The 23,549-nt window shown below is 33.7% G+C and overlaps 1 long non-coding RNA gene across 1 annotated transcript; it reads left to right on the forward strand.

Annotated features, from left to right (window-relative positions):
• The first annotated feature begins 333 nt into the window (after positions 1-333).
• On the forward strand, positions 334-22,287 carry LOC132492566 (uncharacterized). Its single transcript, XR_009532831.1, has 3 exons — positions 334-432; positions 16,849-17,070; positions 22,244-22,287. It is a non-coding gene; the product is annotated as an uncharacterized LOC132492566 (long non-coding RNA).
• Positions 22,288-23,549: the final 1,262 nt, after the last annotated feature.

Here is a 23,549-nt window from a genome sequence, read left to right on the forward strand (position 1 = left end):
GGAAGGAAGTAAATTTTAAAGAAAAAGACTTAGAAACTTGCCCTTTTTGCCCTCTCTTTGTGTCTTAATGAACAAAGGATAACTGGGCCTTTTTTGAAGTCTTTGCTTGAGTTGAAGACACAAAATGCAACCTGTACTTTTATCATAATATGTTCAGTTTATGAGTACACAAACTTCTAAACCGTGAATTTCCCTAAAGTTATTATACCATTTAGAAGATGTTTGCTTGGACGTTTACTTAAAACCAAACAATTGAGGTCTATATGTCCAAATAATTTCCTTCTCTCTTGCTGTCTCCATTTCAGTTTCCTGAGTTTCTGGGAAGGTCTGGTTTCCCCAAAGGAACGATTTCTGGTAGAAGTCTGAAGGTCTGACCCAAGAAAAATAATCCAGTATAGCCAATGAATTGAGGACAAGAAGGTTTCCAATCAGGTAGGAACATTTAATCTCATACATTACAATCACCTTAAGTAAGGTGTGCTGATAGCTGGATATGATATAACTGCTTGGAAAAAGATGCATATCTAACCTACCCCACAAGGAAGCTGTTCTCAATTCCCTTAGAGGTTGTGGTGTTTATCAGAGAGTGCCTTGGGGGAAAATGAATACAATAACAGTATGATGCTTTTTTTTTTTCATTTTTAGCTCATTGTTGCCAAGTACACTTGGTGATCTTGGTGCCTGTGGTTTAATCCCAGGAGGTTAGACATGTGGAACAGCACATTAACCCTTTTTAGTATATTCTCCCAAGACAAATCATTTTTATATGTTGTCTCCATGGTCTTCTAGTTGCTTATCAAAATTAAACATCAAGTCTTCTAAGTGAGCAATAGCCCCAGTCAGTGTGAGGGAATCAGCTTGGTTCTTATTGGGGCACAAATTCTTGGTCTTGGCACAAAGTGAGTTCACATAGGGAGTTAGAAGGAGAAGAATGGGGCATGCGAAAGGGGAGTTCTGTGTTCTCATTTACCTATGCATGTTGAAACTCCACTAACAGTTTTATTTTCATTAGCAATTTGTGATAAAAACTTAGGGTAAAGGGAATAATGAAGCTGTCCCATTATATGGAAGGACAAAAGATAGTAGTGACATCAAAATCAGGGCCTATCCATCTCATTTGCAGTTATATACTCAGTGTTTAGCATAGCATTTGACCCCTCATCAGTATTCAATAAGAAGATGCGTGTTGAATGATTTAGGGATGAATTAATGAATGAAAAAAGTTAATATGGTAGAAAATGTGTTTTATCCTTGTATTTTCGTGTGTTGACTTCTATATTTCAAGACTCAGCACTGTAACTGACACATAGAATATAAGCAATAAAATTTACTGAAAGAATGAATGAGTTCCCACAATTCTAAGAATAATTTTAAGACCAACACAGACCCCATATCTACCATGGTCTATGACAGAAGTATCCAGAGATGAAAGCCTGATCTCAGCTAGTGGTAGAGCTGACAGAATTTATCTATTTTTAATAATTTACAGCTCATCCCATTACATCTAGGCATAGTACCTACGTGAGCCATACAATTAAATGTTGACAAAAAAAATGCACAACCTAAAAGTAGAGAATTATGTTTTATTTGGAGGACATACTGAGGACTTAAATCAGGAGACAGCCTCTCAGATAGCTCTGAGGGACTGTTCCGAAGAGGTAAGGGAGGGCACAGGATATTTAGGGGTTCTTGCAAAAAAAAAAAAAAAAAAAACCCAGGTAGTTGGAACATCAAAAGATTACTGTTAATTAAAGAAACTAGACATCTTAAGTTAATAAATTTAGTACTTTTCTATATATGGTGAGATGCAAGAATCTGGTCTCATGGAAATCATTCCCTTGATATGCACTTTACTTATCTAGGGCCAGTATCCTGTTTTCTCCATCCTGACTCCCCTCAGGGTGCCACATTGGGGGTGGCTTCAGTGGCTGATGGCTTAACATCCTTTGTACTGATTCCACAGGCTACATTCTTTGTCCACGTAAATGACTTGAATATGGATAGTAAATCTGTGGATTTGCAAAACGTAATTCTTGGAGCATTTTTAGAAGGACAAAGTTAAGGGCAATTTCAGAATCACTAGCAGCTAAAATTGCTATTTATACTTTTCCACCGGTAGGTAGTAATCTGTTGTTGCTCTCTTCAGTATTCCCAAGGGATAACAAAAGCCATTTAATTCAAGAAAGAAATGTAAACTTTAGCACAATGCAACTTCCACAAAACCAAACACACAAACACACACCCAACTCTCACAGATATGAAGTAATAATCTAAAATAGAATCCTGGAACTAATTGCAAAAAAAGAGCAAATGTACTCATATTGGATTTTATTCTTTTATTAATGTTTGATATATATATATATGTATTAATAAAATTCAGAGTTGCTATATGGAGAAATAGCTTTGTACCAATATTGTCTTTGTATGTGTTTATCAATAATGTATGAGATTGCCTCCTATGCTCCTTTTCCTTTATTCTCTTGCAGGCAGTAGATGTAGTTATCAGTTGTTTTTAAAATTTCTAGGCAGCCAAAGGACTAGTATCACTTAAATAAAGAAGGCAAATTGTCCTAAAGTAGGAACAATTTTCCTTCATTATGGAACATAAAGTCCTCATATGAAGGGGGAAGAATTTCATAGCTAAAAGCTTTCAACTACAGAAGATTTATGAGTAACTATGTATGTTGTTTCAAAGTGGACTCTCTATAATTAATGTCTAGGGGTTATCTTTGGTATATAATGGATTTTGATTTTTTAAATATTATTAGATAATATACAAAAGAATATATTTAATTGTATGTAAGTTATGAGAAATAATAAAAACTCCTGCAAACACACCACCAAAACTAAGAACTAGAATCAAAACTGCTGAGTCTTCTCTCTGTTCTCTACCCTGATCCCACCTTCCTGCTTTCACCAAAGAAATCACTCTGATCTTGGCTTTATGTTCAACATCCACATAATTTTTATCTGATTTTGCTTATTATTGAGATTTATAAAATTGATATCATACTTTAGTCTTCTGTGCTTGCTTTTTTTACTCAACATTATGTTTCTAAGGTTCATCCACTTTACTTTAACTAGTGTTCATTCATTTGTACTACTGTATAATATTTTATTGTATAAATACAAGAAAATGTGTTTATTATTCTATTAATGATATTTGGGTTGTTTGGGGCCTATTACGGACAGTACTTCCATGAACATTTATTTTAATGTTTCCTGGTACACATGTGCAAGATTTAACATAAGTAAAAGAGTAGACATACTAAGAGTAGAATTGCTGAGGTGTAGGGAATTCAAATATTCAACTTTAAAAATTCATGTCAAAATGTTTTCCAAAGTTATGGAATCAATTTTCAGCCCTTTTGCCCTATAGCTTCACTAGTTAGAATGGCCATTCTAGTCTTTAGTTCCTTGTATTAGTCTACTCAGGTTGCCCTAGCAAAATACCTCAGATTCAGTGGCTTAAAAAACAAGAGATTTATCTTCTCACAGTTCTGGAGGCTGGAAGTCCAGGCTCAAGATGTTGGCAGTTTTGGGTCCTCCTGAGGCCTCTTTCCTTGACTTGCAGATGACCACTGCTTTCTTGCTATGTCCTCACATGGCCTTTTCTCTGTGTGTATACATCCCTCTTTTCTCTTTCTCTTCTTACAAGGACACCAGTCATATCAGTTAGGGCCCCACCATTATGACCTCATTTAACCATAATTATGTTTTTATTTTTTATTTTTTTATTTTTATTTTATTATTATTATTTTTTTTTGCGGTATGCGGGCCTCTCACTGTTGTGGCCTCCCCCGTTGCGGAGCACAGGCTCCGGACGCGCAGGCTCAGCGGCCATGGCTCACGGGCCCAGCCGCTCCGCGGCATATGGGATCCTCCCAGACCGGGGCACGAACCCATATCCCCTGCATCGGCAGGCGGACTCTCAACCACTTGCGCCACCAGGGAGGCCCCATAATTATGTTTTTAAAGTCCCTGTCTCCAAACAGCCACATTGGGAGATGGGGCATCAACATACGAATTTTAGGGAACACAATTCAGTCCATAACAATTTTAATTTGTATTTCCCTAATTACTGATAGGCTGAGAATCCTTTCATTTGTTTAATAGTTGCCTATGTTTCCTATTCTGTGAAGTCCAGAGAATATCTTTTGTCCATTTTTCTACTGTTTATCGTTTTCTTACTTATTTGTATTGTTTTTTAAATACAAGCAGATAATCTTTGGTCAGCTATATATGACACAAATAAGTTATTTCATACCTTCTAACTTTTTTAATGTTGTCTTGTGATAAATAGCGGCTCTCAATTTTAATGAAATCAAATTTATCTTTTAGCTTAGTGTCTTTTTGTTCTACTTAAAATGTCCTTCCCTAGTTTAATGCTACCCAGATATAGTATATTTTCTTCTGAAAGTTCTAGTGTATCTTTGTTTTATATTCAAGCCATTAATGCACTTACAATCGAGTTGTCTGTATTATCCAATTTCTTTGTTTTCTTATGAATAATTAAGTTTTCCAGGACCCTTTTGGAATGAATGGATTTTTAAGGTGTGTCTGAGCTGTTCTTGACCATTCACATAAATTTCAGAATTGTCAATCCTGTAAAACCTCTATTAAGTATTTTTATTGTAATTGTATTGACTATATAAATTAAGTTGGGGAAAACTTACACCATTATGATGAATCTTTTCAATCCATAAACAAGATGTACCTCTCCATTTATTTAAGACTTCTTTAATATCTTTCAATAAGGTTTCATTTTCTCCATAAATGTCTTGCACATTTTTATTTAGATTTATTCCTAGGTAGTTTTTTTTCCATTTTAAATAATTTTTAAGCTCTCTCTTTGTTCCTGGATTATAGAAATCCAATAGATTTTTGCATCTTGAGCTTATATCTAGCCATCTTGCTAATATTGTTTTTTAGGAAGAGAGAGGATTTTCTTAGCAAAGAGGAAAAAATGTAAAATTAAGTAAAAAGGTTATGGGTCAGCTCTGGTCAATAGAACTTTCCATGATAATGGAAATGTTCTTAGTGCTGTCAAAAACTACAGCCATTAGTCACATGTGTTTTTAAATTTTTAAATGTAAGTTCAATAAGATTAAAATTTCAGTTCCTAAGTCAAACTTGCCCACATTTCAAGTATTTAATAGCCACTTGTGACTAATGGACACTATACTGGACATTGTATCTCTAGACTATTAGACTGTGAAGCCATGGTGTCCCGGGATTTTATCTTTGTCAATGGCATAGTGAGATCTTTCATGTGACAGTTATTCTGTTATTAAAAAGAGAAGTTACTTAACCTAGTCATCCCTAACTTTTTGAAATAATCCAACATAGCTTTCACCATCCATGAATTTCTTGAATCATATTTATGTTTCTAAACTATTTCTTGTATCAAGTGTTCACTTTGTACCAAGTTCATTGTCCTAAAATGGCACATACCAAAGTATCAAGAGGTTCCCTTATTCCTGATAAGCTGTGATTGGATGAAGAAGACCTTGTTACCCTGCCTGTCTGATTTTTATTATAATCAGATGTTAATCTGTATCAGTCTCCATATTCAAAATTCACCTTCAAAATTATATGTTATTTACATGATGGTTGTCTTTATTTCATTTAGCTAGTATCATGACCTTATAAATGCAGTTTTGGTCATTTTCTACTAAAACATCATATTTATCTGTGTGGAAAAACATCTCCTACTTGTTTGCCCTCTTATAAACTCTTCCTGTAATTTAATCCTCATGAGCTTTATTTCCCCTAATTTTAATTACTTAATATTTTGTAAAACATTTAAGAGATCACTGGTATGCTCTTTTTTTCAATCATCTATACATTTAAACAGTGTGTTGCAATAAGAAATAGTACTGGTAATCATAAAACCAGAGTCCTAGTTTTACCCATAAAAATGAACTATATGTGCATTTAAATAAGTTTTATATAAGGTTATATAAGGTTTATTCTGATTCTAAAATTGTTATGATTATTTAGAAAATTATGTTTGAAATATGACATTATTCAAAACCAATAGAGGTTTGAAATCTATTAAAAATCTACAAAGAATTCAACTATTTCACCTTTTCCCCTGATTTGATATTAAACTGTAATCCTTCATCTTTCACTTACAGCATGCTGTAGCTGCTGTTGACACAAAGACAAAATATAATGTCTAAATATTGTGTACTTGTTTTTTAAATGAATACTTTTGTTTAAAATTGTCTTTTACATAGATTCTTGATTCCCTTTTCACAACTTTACCATTCCCCATGCTACTGCAATCAATCACTCATGATAGAAAATTATTCTCTTTTCTTTTTGCTAAAGCTCTTTTTAAAATACCAAGTTTCAAATGATCATCAATTCAAGAAACTTTGGGAAATGAACCTCATAATTTCCAGAATGAATATTTTGTTTCACTGGCTACCAGGACAACATCCTCTCCTAGATTTCTCCCCTCCTCACTCACCATTCCTTGGCAGTCTCCCTTGGTGATGCCTCCCATACATCAACGTCTTTTAGAATGTCCTAAGGCTCATTCCTGGCCCCCTTCACTCTCCATCTACCTTAACTACTCATGAGTTTTAATCTAGTCCCCTTACTTTAATGGGAAGATGACTTATGACTCCCCAATTCGTACTTCTAGCCCTAAGCACTCACCTAACCTCCAGACTCCTAATTCCAATTTCCCACTAAATATCTCCAATCTATGCATAATAGACATTTCAAACTTAGCAAATAAAACTAAATATTTTGCTTTGATCCATCCATTGCACTCCCGTTTTTCCTGGCTCCATAACTCATCCAGTTGCTCAGGCCAAAAATGTTAGATTCATCCTTAAACTCTCACTTTCCCACAATTCCTGTGTCCAGTCCATCAGAAATTCTTGCCAGTCTAACTTGAAAATACATCCTGAATCCACTTACCTCTCACCTTACTCTTGCCGTCTTTACTTACTCCAAGCCATCATTGCTTGCCTCATCTAATGCAATAGGCAGCCTCTTCCACAACCTCCTTGCTTCCTCCCCTCTTGCCCCAATCCTTATAGTCTATAACCAATACAATAGCCAGAATAATCACAAAAAAACATGAATCATATCACATTATTTTCCAAAACCTGTTCCCATCACTTTAGAATAAAAATTAAACTTTTTACCTGTCCCACATGCTTTATTCAGTATTTCTTCTGCCCTACTCTCCAAGTTTGTTTACTACTACTATTCTCTCACACACACATCCAGATTTTCTTTCTGCAGTGGCTTTCCCAACATCAGGGCCTTTGCACTTGCTATTCCCTAAAACCTGGAAGATTTTAAAAATCTGTAAGATTCCTCCAAGCAAGATCTTAGAAGGTATTTACATTTCATTTTGTAGAGACATTTGGTAGAAGACATTTTTGCAGAAGCTTAGATACATTTTACTTTGGCGGCTATTCACACATCTGGCAATTTCCAAGTTGGTTAAATAACAAATGTGAATTGATGAAGCTAAAATAAAAGAACTGTAGTTGGTGAGACCTATGTATTTTAAACCACGAACTTTGAGGAATTGTGGACATGCAAACTCCACCATGGTTTCAGTGTTAATGTGTGAGAATTAGCTAAGGTATTTTCCAAATACTCATTACTCTCTAAAGAGCTTCTGAGCAGGAAATCAGAACAGGGCCTGTGGACCTGAATTTTATCTAGTACCACAGTTGATTCTGTTGCAGGTGGTTTTCAGTCAGCCCTTTGAGAGACACCAAGCTGGGGTATTTGCCCAGATATGATTACCAATGGTCATGCAAGTCACCAATGAGATACAATCGAGAATCAAAAAATGACTGAAAAGAGTGACAAAAGAAGAAGAGGATCCAGTAAGGACCAGTAGAGACACTATCCCAAGCACTCTTGGCTAGGAGTTTTACAAATCCATTCATATAAATGGATGATAGTTAACAGCCAAATGGCACTGCACATTTTTTTAAGTTGCTGAGTATTAAAGTGTATGGCTAAGCATCATAAGTTTTGTTAAATTATATTTTGGTTGCTATAAAATTAGGTGTACATTGTGTGTCATAGATGTAGGGATACAGATGTGTAAATATATGTCATTGTTTCAGTTCTTCAGCTGATACTTCATAATGTCTTTGCAACTTCTAAATGAAGGGCCTCTTCAAATATTGTTTAGAAAGGAAAGATACCTGTTCATCCCTGTCCACCTCCCTTTCTTCATCCCCTTCCTTGTCCCTTCCCTTTTTTTTATATCTTTATTGGAGTATAACTGCTTTATAGTGTTGTGATCCCTTCCCTTCTTGAACAAATTAGTCCATTAAGTGAGGTAAAATAACACTTTGTCAGCATGGGGGAGGTGGGCATTCAAGGAACCAAATGACTTGGCATTGGGTCTCAGAGTCTGAGAAAGGGGAGAGGATGTCTGCATAAGGGAGCCTGGAGTTGACTGCTGAAGTCTGATTCGTGTGAAAGGGCATCCACATGAGGAAGTGGCCTTGGCAACCACTCTGTACAGATTGTCCTAACCCATGCCAGGTGGAGAAAATGTGTGGATGGGAAAGTGGCAGCTACAAGAATTTACTTAAATACAGGAAGATTGATCAAATAATTAAGGATATTAAGAATATGGTAATCAGTGTTATTTTAATATCTGTGGAGGGAGTTAAAATATGAAAAGGGCAAAAACTAGAATGAAAGGGTGTTGAAAGGGAATGGAGGATGTTAATGTGAGCACATGATTTTCAATATAGAGACATTATAGAAAAAAAACATAGACTATATGTATGCATATGTTAATGAATGTGTTTGTGAATATGTGTAAATGGTTATGAATATGTGTTTTCATATGTGTGTATGTATATATGTACATAAATCCCCTAGCTCTGCCTATTGAGAGTACCTGGGACCACTGCTTCCCAAGAGCAATGAATACACCTAGTGTCCAGATCTTGGTTTCTAAATACAGCTCTCCAACTGAAGGAACTAAAGCTCTTTGGAGAAATGGCTGATTCTAGAACCACTACAGGGAAAATATAAGATGACCCTAGAACATATTATTGTTTCAAGAAGTAAGGGATCAGCCATAAAAAGAAGCGAAATTGAGTTATTTGTAGTGAGGTGGATGGACCTAGAGTCTGTCATACAGAGTGAAGTAAGTCAGAAAGAGAAAGACAAATACCGTATGCTAACACATATATATGGAATCTAAAAAAAAAAAAGTCATGAAGAACCTGGGGGTAAGACGGGAATAAAGACACAGACCTACTACAGAATGGACTTAAGGATATGGGGAGGGGGAAGGATAAGCTGTGACAAACTGAGAGAGTGGCATGGACATATATACACTAGCAAACGTAAAATAGATAGCTAGTGGGAAGCAGCCGCATAGCACAGGGAGATCAGTTCGGTGCTTTGTGATCTAGAGGGGTGGGATTGGGAGGGTGGGAAGGAGAGTGATGCAAGAGGGAAGAGATATGAGGATACATGTATAACTGATTCACTTTGTTATAAAGCAGAAACTAACACACCATTGTAAAACAAGTATACTCCAATAAAGATGTTAAAAAAAAAAGAAGGGAGATATCACAGAATAATTGGGAAACATCAAAGGATATAGAAGCCAAATTGAAGGGGTTTCCACTGGACAAATCTTGAACAATCTCAGCCTCAAAATAAATAATGGCAGAAACGTATTATAGTCAATTGAATAAAATAGGAGTCTATGAGTTCATACTGATTTAAATAATTAAATTGAGTAAATTATGTTTGATGAGGAACAGGATATTTACATAATTACAAAGTGCCTTACCACAAAAATTATTAATAATGAAGGAGAAAAAAATAACTTTACAATGGAGAAGACTGGGTGATACACCTTAATCAAATGAGTAACATGATATTCCAGTAAGGTTACAAGTTAAAAGTTTGCCAAAATTGTTTGATAGGAAGCAGTGAGAAGAACAGAGCTTCACCACTGTGTTATTCCTGCCAACTACACATATCCTGAATAATCATGAGACAAATACAAACAGCTAAATCCTACAAAATAACTGATCCATATTCTTTAAAACTTTCTAGTTCATGAGATTCAAGGGAAGCCTGAGAAAATTTTCCAGATTAAAGAACTAAAGAGACAGGACAGCTAGATGCAACATGTGACACTGGGCTGATCCTTTTATTATGAAGGACATGATGGGGATAATTGACAAAACTTGAAAGGGGTCTGAGGATTAGTAGCTCTGTGGTCATGTGTCAGTGTTAATTTCCTTATTTTCATGATTATATTTGGATACATGTTTGTAGGAAATACTAGAGGATTTGGGGGAGACATTGCATTGTGTTAGCAACTACTCTCAAATGGTTTGGGAAATAAATTATTTTTATTGTCATTACAATCTTTCTTTAATTTTCGAGATTGTTAAAAGAAGGCAAAAAAAGAGGAGTAATCCTCCTTTTCCTTTTAACTCCCATAGTTAAAAGCTCAGTTTACAATGGTGGTCAGTTTTTCAGTCTATTTGTGCTAATTTCTGTTACTAACAATATAGCATCTTATTTTCTATTTGAGGTTTTTGGATTTTTCCTAATTATGCTTTTGCTTTTTATTCTATCAAATGTCTATGAATTTGATAAAGTCCTCAGTATTAAAACAAAATCAGTAAGATTCATAAAAATAAGTTCTTGGAGAAATTTATAAATTTCTACTTGCATTCAAATTGGAGTAAGTTGGCAAGAAATTTATAAGGGGAAAATACTATAAGGAGCACTCCCATTCAGAAACTCAAAATGGTTGCACGTGTTTATCTTGTAAGAGGTCTGTGATGAAACAGCAGGATGAAGGCTATATGTCCAAACTTAAATGCAATCTTTTAAATCGCCTTTCATGTCAGGCCATGTAAGAACTGGGCAATTCAAGAAGTAAATTAGAACAATTCTTATTTTCAATAATTTCTTAGGTCAACACTTACAATAATGAAAAACTTATCTTTAACTCCAAGAAATCTGGACAGTTATTAAAGCAAATGTGTTGTCCTACTGGCCTACACCTGGTTACAAACAGCAGTACGACTTCAGAAAATCTTGGACACTGAGTGGGCTTTCTAAATATAGCTTTTTCTTTCTATAAAGGTGTTTTACAAGAATGCTATCTTTTGTGAAAATGTGGTCTTTATAAAGGGTACACTAAGGTCTGTGACTTTTAGACCTAGAAAAGATTTGAAATATTTTCTTAGCCTGGGAATCCACATTTTAGAGGCATAGAAAGACAAACCCAATGAAATTAAATATTTTGCCCACCATCAAATGGCAAACAATAACGACAGCACTCAAGCCTCTGTCTTCTAAATCCATTGAATGCAGCATAAATAGATTGCAATAACTGCTGATTTTCATTGTCCTCAACACTACATTTCTTCTGTGCCTTATCCCTCTTCTTTTAAGAGGGATGACAACATTATCTGCAAACTTTATTTATAACTATTTTTTTTTAAATTTTGCTGTTTTGTAAACTTTTTGTTTCTATGTTGAAAATGTGTAAGGACATTTACCTTCTTTCTTGAAACACCTTTGCCTGCATTTATCACATTTTATTGTTGAACTATTGTGTAGCAATAAGTACAAAAGCGCCTCTAGTAGAGGAGATAATATCAGAGGCAACAAGGTGTGTGTATGGGGGGGGTGGGGTTAGAGTTGACATACCTTAAGGGAGATGAGGAGAGAGGGAAGAGAATAGAAAGTTTATTTATTTGAAAAAATATGGCAAGTTAGAGAATTTTGGCTAAACTTAATACAATATAGCTTTCCTTAACTTAAATTCCAGGTTAACTTCCACTCTTTACATTGCCACAGACTAGGGAATAAACAAAGCAAAAAGATTTTTGGTACCACCATTTTGTGTTAATTTCATAAAGATTTCTACAAGACTTTTAAAAAATAAATTGAAAAATGAAAGTCTTGTCTGTAGCTTATTTTCCCTGCATGCTTGCACTTTAATAAGTTGATAAATGGCATTTAAACTCAATAGTTATGATTAATTCTGTCCCACAATTTTTAAAAGCACTGGGGATTGTGTGCGTGTGCATGTGCCCACCTTTACAACCAGTAAAATAAAGTTCTTGATCCAAAAATTATTATCACTTAGACTATTGAATAAAATCAGATATGATAGAGGGGCCAGCTGTTGGTAGGTTTAAAAGTCACCCTAGGTGATTAATTCATGCAGCAGTGTTGCACGTCTCTCTTTAGATGAAGCACTTAGAAGTATAACCAAGCATGGATCTAATTTCATATATGAGATGTGTTTTATTTAGAGTTCTTTGGCAAGTGCTTGCTCTATGTGTTTTTATAGTCTTTGGTTGTGCTATAAAAATGTCAAAATTATGAATTAACAGATATGCAAAAGTGAAATCCTAGAAGATAGGTTAAACATGAAGTCCTCTAATTATCACTCAAATAAGTTTGGTTGACACAGAACTGGGAATCAGATAAAGACATTAATAATTCATAATGCTGAAGTTAAAATCTTCTTGTTACAGTACAAAAGAAATCCTAATTTGTACCACAAGGTAATGAATTCAGTACTTTTCATTTGTTAAACATTTGCTTATTACCCTGCACCATGCATATAAAACTGTTCCCAAATTTGGAGGGCAAACAGGAAAAACAGACACTCTCTACCCTCAAGTTGTTTATACTGCAGTCAGTGAAATTTCTCTACTTTGAGATCTTTTAATTCCTCAGCTCATTGTAATATCCTCTTCAGATGAATTGTTTTTTATTTGTTAAAACCAATGTTTAGCACTTGAAATAGTTTCTTCAATGTTCCTGATAGTGAAATAGAGTCATCATGCTAATTTCCAATACTAATTATAGAGTTGATAGGAGAAATGCTCAAGATTGATAGTAAGGTGATTTCAATAATCTACAAAATGTCTTGAGGTTTCCCAGATAACAACTTGTCTCCCAAACAAAAATGCAATTATTATTTATATTACAAGCTTATAAAAATTTTTGTACTTTAATCATATAGAGATTTTACAACATCTTTTCATTCATATTTTAAGATATTTTGTTCAGTAGATTATCTCATTTAGAAACTATTGATTTATATATACATACTATGTAAATATTAGTATACATTTCTCAATGACTAGATTAGTGCTTTCTTAACTACTTAAATTTGTTTAATTCATATTGTTGTTCTTCAGCATTTCTTTTACTCACTGGAGCCTATCCTACTGACTTCAAAAAGCCTGAAAAATCTGAAAATCCCATTTAAAGTAACTGTATGGAAAATCTTTAAAATAACATATAATAATGGTAGAGAAGAAGAATATTTAACATTGTGCGGAGATTATTCCATTAATAAAGAGATTAATCAACAATTCTAATATTCAGACATATAATAAAAATGAAAAACAATCATAATACTGAGCAATGACATTTTCAATAAAGGGAGATATTAAATATTGTATAGGAAACTAGAATCTGCAAAGCAGACAAGTTGGCAATGATTATACATATATTTAAAATACGTTGAAACAGTCATAGACAGTTTTTCTTTTTGGATGGAAAGAGGCATATTGAAGTGTTTAAGCACTACTTCAACTGGAATAGATATTTAGACACTATACAGAAAACACGATTGCAGAAGAGCAGATATTAGCAGGTGTGTGAATGTGTATGTCTTTAATTAATATATTTTCATTCATTCAAAAAGGAGAAGAATGCCAAATTTACTTTAAAGGTGGCATTGTGATATGTTAAAGTTCCATTCTTAGACTTTTGCTGCTGTTGCTGTTCCTTTAGTATTCACCAAAGAGTACCGTCCTGTCATTTATCCAAGTTAGAAATCTATGAGCAATCCTAGGATTCTCATTATAGGGTCCACTACCTTCATGCTCCCCACTCAATAAGTAACAAATTCTTGGCTCTCCTATATAGGAAAGCTCTCTCCAATGTACGCCTGCCCTGTAACTCTCCGGGTCCAGCATTTCTGCCTCAGCCTCCCATTGAAGTCACTTCTAGTTCATTCTGTGCAGGGCCATTTTTAAACCTTCCTCAGTCCTAGGCAATTGCCCTTTTAGAAGCTTTACCCTAAATGTTATCAAATGCATTAAAATGTGCCCAAGTCACATATCCAATATAATTTATAGATAACTATATGAAAGCTGAGTAACATTGCTGTTGTAGTAATATTAGTTGAAAATATTAATTACACAAGTTTTGATCTCAATTTTGCAGATTTGTTTTCATATTCTGGAGCCATTTTTTTCAGGTTCCAAACAATTTTCTAAGTCCTTCTCAAACTCCTAGTCCCTAGTGAGTGTGCTTTTACTGTCACAGGGTTGAACAGCCCAGACAGCAAGATGTCTGAAGATGAAGACCATCACAGGGATGAGTAAATCAGATACGTGGAAGTTGGAATGCAAAGTGTAGAAAAAAATATACAAATCAAGGAAGAAATTGCAGTGTCAATTAATATGATGTATATCAGATGATAGTATTAAAAAGCCAGGTGAAAATAAAATAACTTAATAATGTACATATTTGTCTGATTGTTTACTAGTGATATACTGCTCAGTGTAAGGTGAGAACCACAGATATTATCTTCTGGAAAAAAACCCTTTAAGCCCTAACAGTTTCAGTTTATAAATTTCCTCTCTAATAAATGAGGAATAAAATAATTTACAATAAATTAACTATTTCCTCTTCTGAAGGTACCAATACCACAAATTCAGTCAGAAGATGGATCAAGTTTTTCATACATTTCTCTCATTTCACATTTTTTAAATAAATGAGACTATACTTTGTCTAATGACTACCAGAACAACTATCTGGAAACTGTGACTTCATTATATGTGAGAGAGTATTTTAGGAGATATAGATGTATATTTAGATGGAGATATAAATACATAGCATATATACACAATATTTAATCAGACACAGGAAATGTAGGATAGCTCCAGAGTGGTACACCCTATGTTCTGAGCTGCTCCGAAATGTAGTTCCTTTTTTTTTTTTTAACATCTTTATTGGAGTATACTTGCTTTACAATGGTGTGTTAGTTTCTGCTTTATAACAAAGTGAATCAGTTATACATATACACATGTTCCCATATCACTTCCCTCTTGCATCTCCCTCCCTCCCACCCTCCCTATCCCACCCCTCTAGGTGGTCACAAAGCACCCAGCTGATCTCCCTGTGCTATGTGGCTGCTTCCCACTAGCTATCTGTTCTAATGGGAGTTCTCTGGGCACAAAGGGCACTATTTTCTGTAATGAGATTAGAAGAAAGGATTTGCTAATAATTGCTTCTATAGCAACTAAAAATCTTGGAATCCCACCTTTCAGCATTTTGAAAATCTTAAAGGGGATGTTGTCAGTAACAAAAAAATTGAAGACTGATTATGTATTTAAATTAATGATTCTTTAAATTCATCTGCCCTTTCATCTTTTAAATTGATTCATGCTTCTCAGAAAATAAAATATGCTAATCCATATATCATTTTTCCACTGCGTAGGGCAACTATATCTAAAAACAAAAATACTATCATTTTACTTTCCTTTACTATATTCCTCCACAACTTGTGTTGTACTTTCATATTTTCTTTTCATTCGGCTAGTGAGATATATATACATATATGTATGTATACATATATGTATATATACACATAATATTTAGATTTTAGATATTTGCATTATGCAGGGCAATCCATAAAATGGATAGATGCTTAATTTTAATACCATTGAATACAATTTTCATAATTTTATACTTTAATTATTTTTGGAAGCACAAACCAGAAAGGGTAAAGCAAACTTGAAATGGAAAAAGATGACCAAGCTGGCATTTTGCATTTCAGACTTTATATTTGGACTACTCAGTGGGACAGATTATAATAACAAAATTTTGCTTTTGCAGGGAGGTCAATCTTTGCTTCTGCATTGCCTCATCTCTTTTAATCCCATCCAGTTTATTTTTCATCTCAGAAACTATATTTTTCATCTCTAGGAACTCAATTTGGGTTATTTTTATATCCTCTATATGTCTATTTAAGATGTTGATGCTTTCCTTTAAACTTTTTGAACCTATGAAAATTAGTTATAATAACTGTTTGAATGTCTTTGTTTACTGATTGTACCATTTTTCAGTCTGTTTTCATTAATTAATTTTTCTCCTTGTTATGGGTTATATTTTCCTTCGTCTTTGCATCCCTAGTAATTCTAGATTGCATGTCAGATATTGTGAATTTTACTTTACTGGTTGCAGGGCGTATTTGTATTTTTTTAAATATTTGTAACTTTGCTCAAAGAGGTAGTTAAGAAATAGTTTGATCATTTTGAAGCTTCCTTGTAAGCCTTATTAGGCTGCAAGTGAAACAATTTAGTCTAGGGCTAATTTGGTCCCACTACTAAGCCTATACCCATTGAATACTCTGTGTATTGAATACTCTAGTTGATGCTGCATGTATTAAATTATATCAAAACATATTTGTATAATCTTAAAGCAATAAATGCAACACATAAAAATATAAAAAATTTTAAAAATTAACTTTTATTAAATAAAACAAAAATGTTTTCTTCTAGTAATTGTAGTATTTAACATATTTAAATACTGCATCCCTATGAAATTCATTTTGTTAATAAATATGAAAAGAGAATCCACCTTTATTTTTCACAGGTGACCAGGGACTTGTTCAAACACCAACATTTACCTGTATTACACAAAACGTTATGCCACTGGTTTTTATGGGTTATCATTATAATTAACAGCTTTATACAACCGTTGTCTTGTGCTGTTGTTCAATGTCTAAAAGTATTGTTTAATATATATATATATTTTTACTTTTAGCAGTTTAAGCCAGGAGAGTAAATCCAGTTCCTATTACTCCATCCTGTCCAGAAGCACAGGTCTTAAGTGAAATTTAATACCAAAGAAACAGTTCCAAATTTTACAACGGATCTATCACTGGTTGTTAGCATATCTTCCCACACCCAAGACACCAAGATACCTTCTACTCACTGTTAAAGCTTTATGATGAGCAAAACTTCCACCACTGTGCTTCCTTAGCATGTGAGTATATTTTTAATTTACTGGTTATATATATTCTCTAATTATCCATTATTTTGTCCTTCTTTTAGATTAGATATTGATATCCACATTTTTTTTTCTAATAGCTCACAGAAATTTCTCTCATTAACAACACCAATAGAAATAACAATAAAAATCGCCTTGGGGGACCAAATTTATATCACATTATCAAGTTTTTATTTTGCTCCCATAAAACTTCTGCAAAATACAACCACTGTCTATCATCAGTATCATTAGAACAAAACCAAGTCATTCTAATCTCAAAAGCACAATATTTTATTTAACTTAATAAATTTCACACTATAAAAATTTTCTCATAGCATCATCCTTAGTTCCTCAGTATTCACTAATATTGGGGGATTTTTCTTTCAGTTATTTGAGACTAAGGATGATTTTATTCATCTCTACAACCTGGTATATATATGTACAATGTTTGTCAAAAGGTGGATATTAAAAAAATTCTTGACTAAATTATGGTAATTCATGTGATCAGTTCTGCAGTTCTTAAAACTTTAAATTACTTTTTAATTCTAAGAGAAAGTCAGATAATTTTTAGAAGGATTTCCAAACCATGCTAAAGTGTCAGCCTTCATTTCCTTGTCTGAGGGAAACAGGAGAGAAATAGATGGTTTTAAAGTTCTCCAAGCTTCTGTGTCCTTTATACATCCACAATTTTAATCCTTATCATTTTCAAGATTTGCTAAATTATTTGAGGTGATCCATTCTCTTATTAAAGTTACATATTTTATGTCACATACTGAGCATATTAACAAATAACTTACTGATAAATGACAATGCCCATAACATCAGGTTAATCTGATTTCCATGAAATGAGCTATAACTTCAAGAATATTAATTCATCTAATAAAGGTGATGATTTACATAATGTTGCCTAAACTATTTCTCTTGATTATTTAAGAGAGTTTTCCTAGGGGAAAATAGCTGGGAAGTCTATAGAAAAAAAAAAACACAACCATGATTAATTTAATTCCAGTCTAAAGGACTCCATATATAATGTATTTGAGAAAACCAAGTCACTATTATAGATTCAGATAAATGGTTGTATATATGAGATATTTTTAATGTAACCCAAATTATAAGAAATAGTTTTTTGGTATAGAAGCAACCACTCTTTTACCTAAAGGAAAATATAAAATCTGAGTTCATTGAAAATTTGCCTCATTGCCCTCTGTTAGTTTGTGCCTGCCCCATCCTTACGGGCCCAGTTAAGGACTATTCTATCATCCATACATCAGAAGAGAATGTCTGTGTTCTATGTTGGTAGTCAGTCTAAACAAATATTCATACAGTTGAGATCAGAGATATAAAATGTCAGTTCCAAATCCACCCATGATGGCACATATACCAGACAGATGACAAAGGTTATAAAGGCCTGTGAAATACTTGAATCGTATTTTGCAACCCTTGAAATAATTCAAGTTGGAGATTAGCGGAAACCAGGCTCAGTTCTGTCCATAATCCCCTTTATCTGTCTTCTAGTCAACAGTATGAAAACCTGAAGCCAAGCTGACAAATAGAGTGTGAAGGGCCTTCTACTGCATTTAAGAATAAACTGAGACTTGCTATAGGTAGAAATTATCTTTTCTATTACTATTATGGTTGATGTTGTTGTTATTCATAGAAATAATGAAAAAAAACCCTAAATAACATTATTCTGCTGGATTCTTTACTATATGCAACACAATAAATTAACTCGCTTCATATTACACTGGGCATATAACATGAAAACATGTGCAGAGAACAGAAATCAGTATCTGTACAGACAAATGCCCCTGTGATACAAAAATCTATTATTTTAAGTCCAGACAATTAGATCTATTAAGGTGTAAGAATGTTTCAGTACAGTCCTGCTAAAAGTAAACCTTAAAAGTAAATCAAAAAAAAAAAAGGAAAACTGATGCCAGTTAGATACAAAATATAAGATTATGCTATGTATATGGGACAGGATAGAACTCTGAATGCACTCACATGTAGGGAAAGCAATATTAGTGACAAATCAACTAATGTCCTTATTGAGCATAGACGTTCCAAGAAGGGTGAAGAGTACTGTATATTAGATGTAAGACTCATAATATTCAAGTTAGTTGTAAAAGAAACAAGGTAAATGCTTTCAGTCAATAGGATAGGCTGAACTGATATTGAGAATCCTTTCTTCCAATCTGAACACACAGTTTGTTATACTTGTGTTTTCTTTTATATGTTGCTTTTACATGTAGCAACACATAAAAAGAAAATGAACAAGCTTACAAAAAATGGGGGGATCCCCAGTCTCAGGATTTAAGGAGAAAAAACAAATTCAACATTAGAATAGTGAGGAGGAGTTGAAACCAAGAAATTCAAGGGGGCCCTGGAAATAATAAGCCTTGTTTTTGAGGGCTGGCTTTAAATATCTGTTGTCTTATCAGAAAACAGGTAGATGCTGGAAAACAATAGAATAATGTCTTCAAAGTACTGAGCACATATAGCTGTCCAAATTAAAATTCTACACCTCATTTTAAAAAACTACTCAAGAACGAGAAGTAAAGAAATTTTCATTCATAGACAAAGAGGAATTAACACCCACAAACTGTAACAACAACAACAAAAAATGACTTAAAGCAGTAGCAACAGCTATTGGAATTGTCTGAAGGCATTAAAAAATATTCTGATGCCTGAAGCCAATACTTGGAGATTTTTTTTTTTTAACCAAAGTGATCTAGGCGGTGTTTCAATAATGGGAGCTTTAAAAAGTTCTCACATAATTCTCATGTGTTTTAGGCAAGATTGGAGACCATTGTACAAAGAATGTTCTTCAGTAAGAAAGAAAATAAGCATAAAAAGAAGTAGGAAGGTGCACTGAACAGTGACCAGCAAAGAAATTTGTAATGTTGGAATGAATCTGAATAACGGTTGAGTGTAGAAAATAATAGCCAATGGGGGTATGTACAAAGTAAAACTAAAACACTAGATAATATACTGAAATACTGGAGATGAGATTTAGAATTTGAGGGGTCCATGAACCGCTTAGGAGGAAGATGAGATAATTAGTTTTAGACTTTTTAAAGTTAGAAATATATGTCAAAATTTTCAGAAAACACTAAAAATGAATACTTCATATATGATTCATAAAAAGGTAGACCATAAAAAGAGAATGAAAAATGTGTTTAAATGAAGTTAGTACCGGGAGGGATAAAACATGGAAAAATAAAGGAGAAATAGATCAATAATCACAATACATTTGATCACAGAGACAATAAAAGTAAATTTAAAAATTCCAGTTTATGCTGCTTACAAAAGACATATATAAACTATTTTTAAGATGAAATGCAATACTTTGCTTGAAATAATTAATTATATACATGATAAATGATTTTTAAGATTACATATTTGGCATGATGACATGTATACAAATTTTTAAAACTCAAAGCAATCATGTGTTTTTCATGGATTCATTTGCATATAGTAAAAAGTTCAAGCATGGATTCAAAGTATTTATATTCAATTCATGATACCAGTTATCTAAGAAAAGGAAAAATGGGACTGAAATGAGAATAGAGGAAAGAAATGTGTGTGTATCTGTGTGTTTGTGTGTGTGTGTGTATGTGTGTGTGAACACATGTACAACAAATATGTGCTTCTTTCACAGCATGATTCACTGTATTCCACCACAATATTAATAAGATTTCATACAATATGGGCATCTCTGCAGAAATTAAAATTGTCACATGCTTATGTGTATTGGGCAATGAGCTCACCTTACCATTTCTATCCATTCTTCAATTAAAATCTAGAAATGTGAATGGGCTGTTAGAATTTAGTTAGTGAGCCAATTATCTTTACAGAACATGCTAGTTATGCACAGCTTTTCCTTGGCTTAACTATGTTTTAAAATAGCAGGCATTCATTTTACGTCTTTAATTGATGGCTATCACACACAATTAGTTTGAAATTTCTTATCAACATGCTTGAAATATATTTGGTTGAATCATTAGAGTAATCTTTTTTGAACTTACCCAAAAGTATGTGTTTAGCCTTCCTAAACACAGTGGCACATTTCCAAATACAAAGTAGTTGCATTAGAATTATTCCTAATATGAAGACATTCAATATTTGTGGCAACAAATTTTCTCTTGAAAACTTAGCTTCCAGATGGAAGAAAAATAAGGGTAGAAATGTATTTAAAGGCAAATTTGAAGCTGAGAAATCAAAATTCACATTCCATAGTGAAAGAAAAAGGGTTAGTAATTACAGAGAGAAAGACAAATACAATGCAAAAATTATTGGAACATATTTTGCTCAATTACAAACAAACTTACATGGTAAGTTGTAGCTTCCATTATTGCACCAATTTGTAGCATATTTTAATATTTTCATTTTGAAATGAAAATTTTAAAAAGTCATCTATTGTTTTTTTAGAAAGTACCTAGAGTGGTTGAAGTGAAATAACTTTCAGAAAATGTGTTAAAATGGGGCTACAAAAGACTTAGGAGGACATAAGCTTGGTTCTTATTATTGACAGTTTGCAAATCAGCCATGGGGATACACATTATTTCCAATTTAAAATGAATGATGATTCTATATACATATATATGCATCTTATCATATTGATTATAAACCAAGTAAAATCTCATGAAATCTAAGTATGTTTGAAAAACTTAAACCTATTTTTATGTTTTTCCAAACACTAGAAAATGAAAGCAATTTCTGTTGTTTGTCATTTTCTTTTGGACTCTCTTGGCTTCCTGAAAATGATTATGTCAAGATACTGGAGAAGTATTCATAGGAAGCAACAGAGGCCATGAGAATAGAGACCTACACTGCTTCCTCATTAGAAAAAATAAAATAAAAATTCCTGTCTATCCATTTCAAATTACACTCAGGGATGCTTATAATATAGAATTTGAAAGTTGAATACATACTAGTTGTCAAGTAGTCAGCCCCGTTAATTATTCATGCATTGCCTCCTAAGTGTGTTGGTCTTAGAATTCAGAGGGGTCCTTTAATCACACCCCCCATCTTGACCACTCACATCTCCAGATTTTCCTACTTCACGGCATATTGGTGTTTAACTTATTAAACAAATATTTGTTGAACAATTACTATGCATGCTAAGCAAAGGGGATCAAAGATGAATGAATATTCATTTGTCTTTAAGGAGACACAGTCTACTGGAGAGAGGCAGAACTGTGAACAGATGACTACATAAAGAGGCAAAGTCAAGTCTTATTTATTCAGAGGAAGAAGTCCCCATGATCAAGCAACAAGTAAAATCATTTCAGTGTGCAAGACATGGATTTGTGATTGAAAATGCACAAGCATATTTATCTTATTATCCATCATAGATGATCACCTATTATAATCAGTGAGATTTCTTAATGGCACAGCATCTAGAGGAGGACGTCATGCATGCACCTGTCATATTCAGAAAGTAAGGAAGTGGCACAGTGGGAACAATTCAGGAAAGTAAATAAACATGACAGTAGATTTAAAATCTACTTTAACTGTTCTTACTATTATTAATCTATTAGGGCAAGTAGTAGTTTTCATTGATGTTAGCATTTTTTCATCCACGACTTGAAATCAGACATTAACTATTAATATTATAATAATATTACAAATTGAATCATTCACAAATTTATAAAAATAGATCAGCACCAGAGACCTATTTATTGGAAACAAAGTAGGTAGAACAATGAAACTCATTTCTAGTTCCTCCTCAACCAAAGTGGACAGAAGTTGTTTTTTTTTTTTTAAGATGTTGGGGGTAGGAATTTTTATTAATTAATTTATTTATTTTTGCTGTGTTGCGTCTTCATTTCTGTGTGAGGGCTTTCTCTAGTTGTGGCAAGCAGGGGCCACTCTTCATCGTGGTGCGCGGGCCTCTCACTATCGCGGCCTCTTGTTGAGGAGCACAGGCTCCAGACGCGCAGGCTCAGTAGTCGTGGCTCACGGGCCTAGTTGCTCCGCGGCATGTGGGATCCTCCCAGACCAGGGCTCGAACCCGTGTCCCCTGCATTAGCAGGCAGATTCTCAACCACTGCACCACCAGGGAAGCCCCTGGACAGAAGTTTTATATATAGAGATCAATCCTGGGCCAGAGGCTATTTAATATTTTCATCAAGTCTAGGATGATAGAAAAGCATGTGGATTTAGTCATTTACAGTTCTCTTTAGTTGATAAGACTGATTAATACTTTGTCAAGATCAAAATTCAACATGACCATAATATGACCTTGACAAATTGGAGAAGTGGTTTAAAACAATGCAATTTAATAAGTCTAAGGGTCAGATATGGGCTTTAAAGGGATTGGGAAGGAAATGGAAATTATAATAATGTAGGTGATACCATGCCAGTGAGAATGCATTTGTGTGTGTAATATAATATGTAACAAATAATATTGAGTATGACTTGAGTCAAGAATATAGCAATAGCTTTTATTTTTTTTCTCTCTCTCACCATTT

The sequence above is a fragment of the Mesoplodon densirostris genome, chromosome 6 (genome assembly GCF_025265405.1).
Source record: "Mesoplodon densirostris isolate mMesDen1 chromosome 6, mMesDen1 primary haplotype, whole genome shotgun sequence".
Classification (NCBI taxonomy): domain Eukaryota; kingdom Metazoa; phylum Chordata; class Mammalia; order Artiodactyla; family Ziphiidae; genus Mesoplodon; species Mesoplodon densirostris.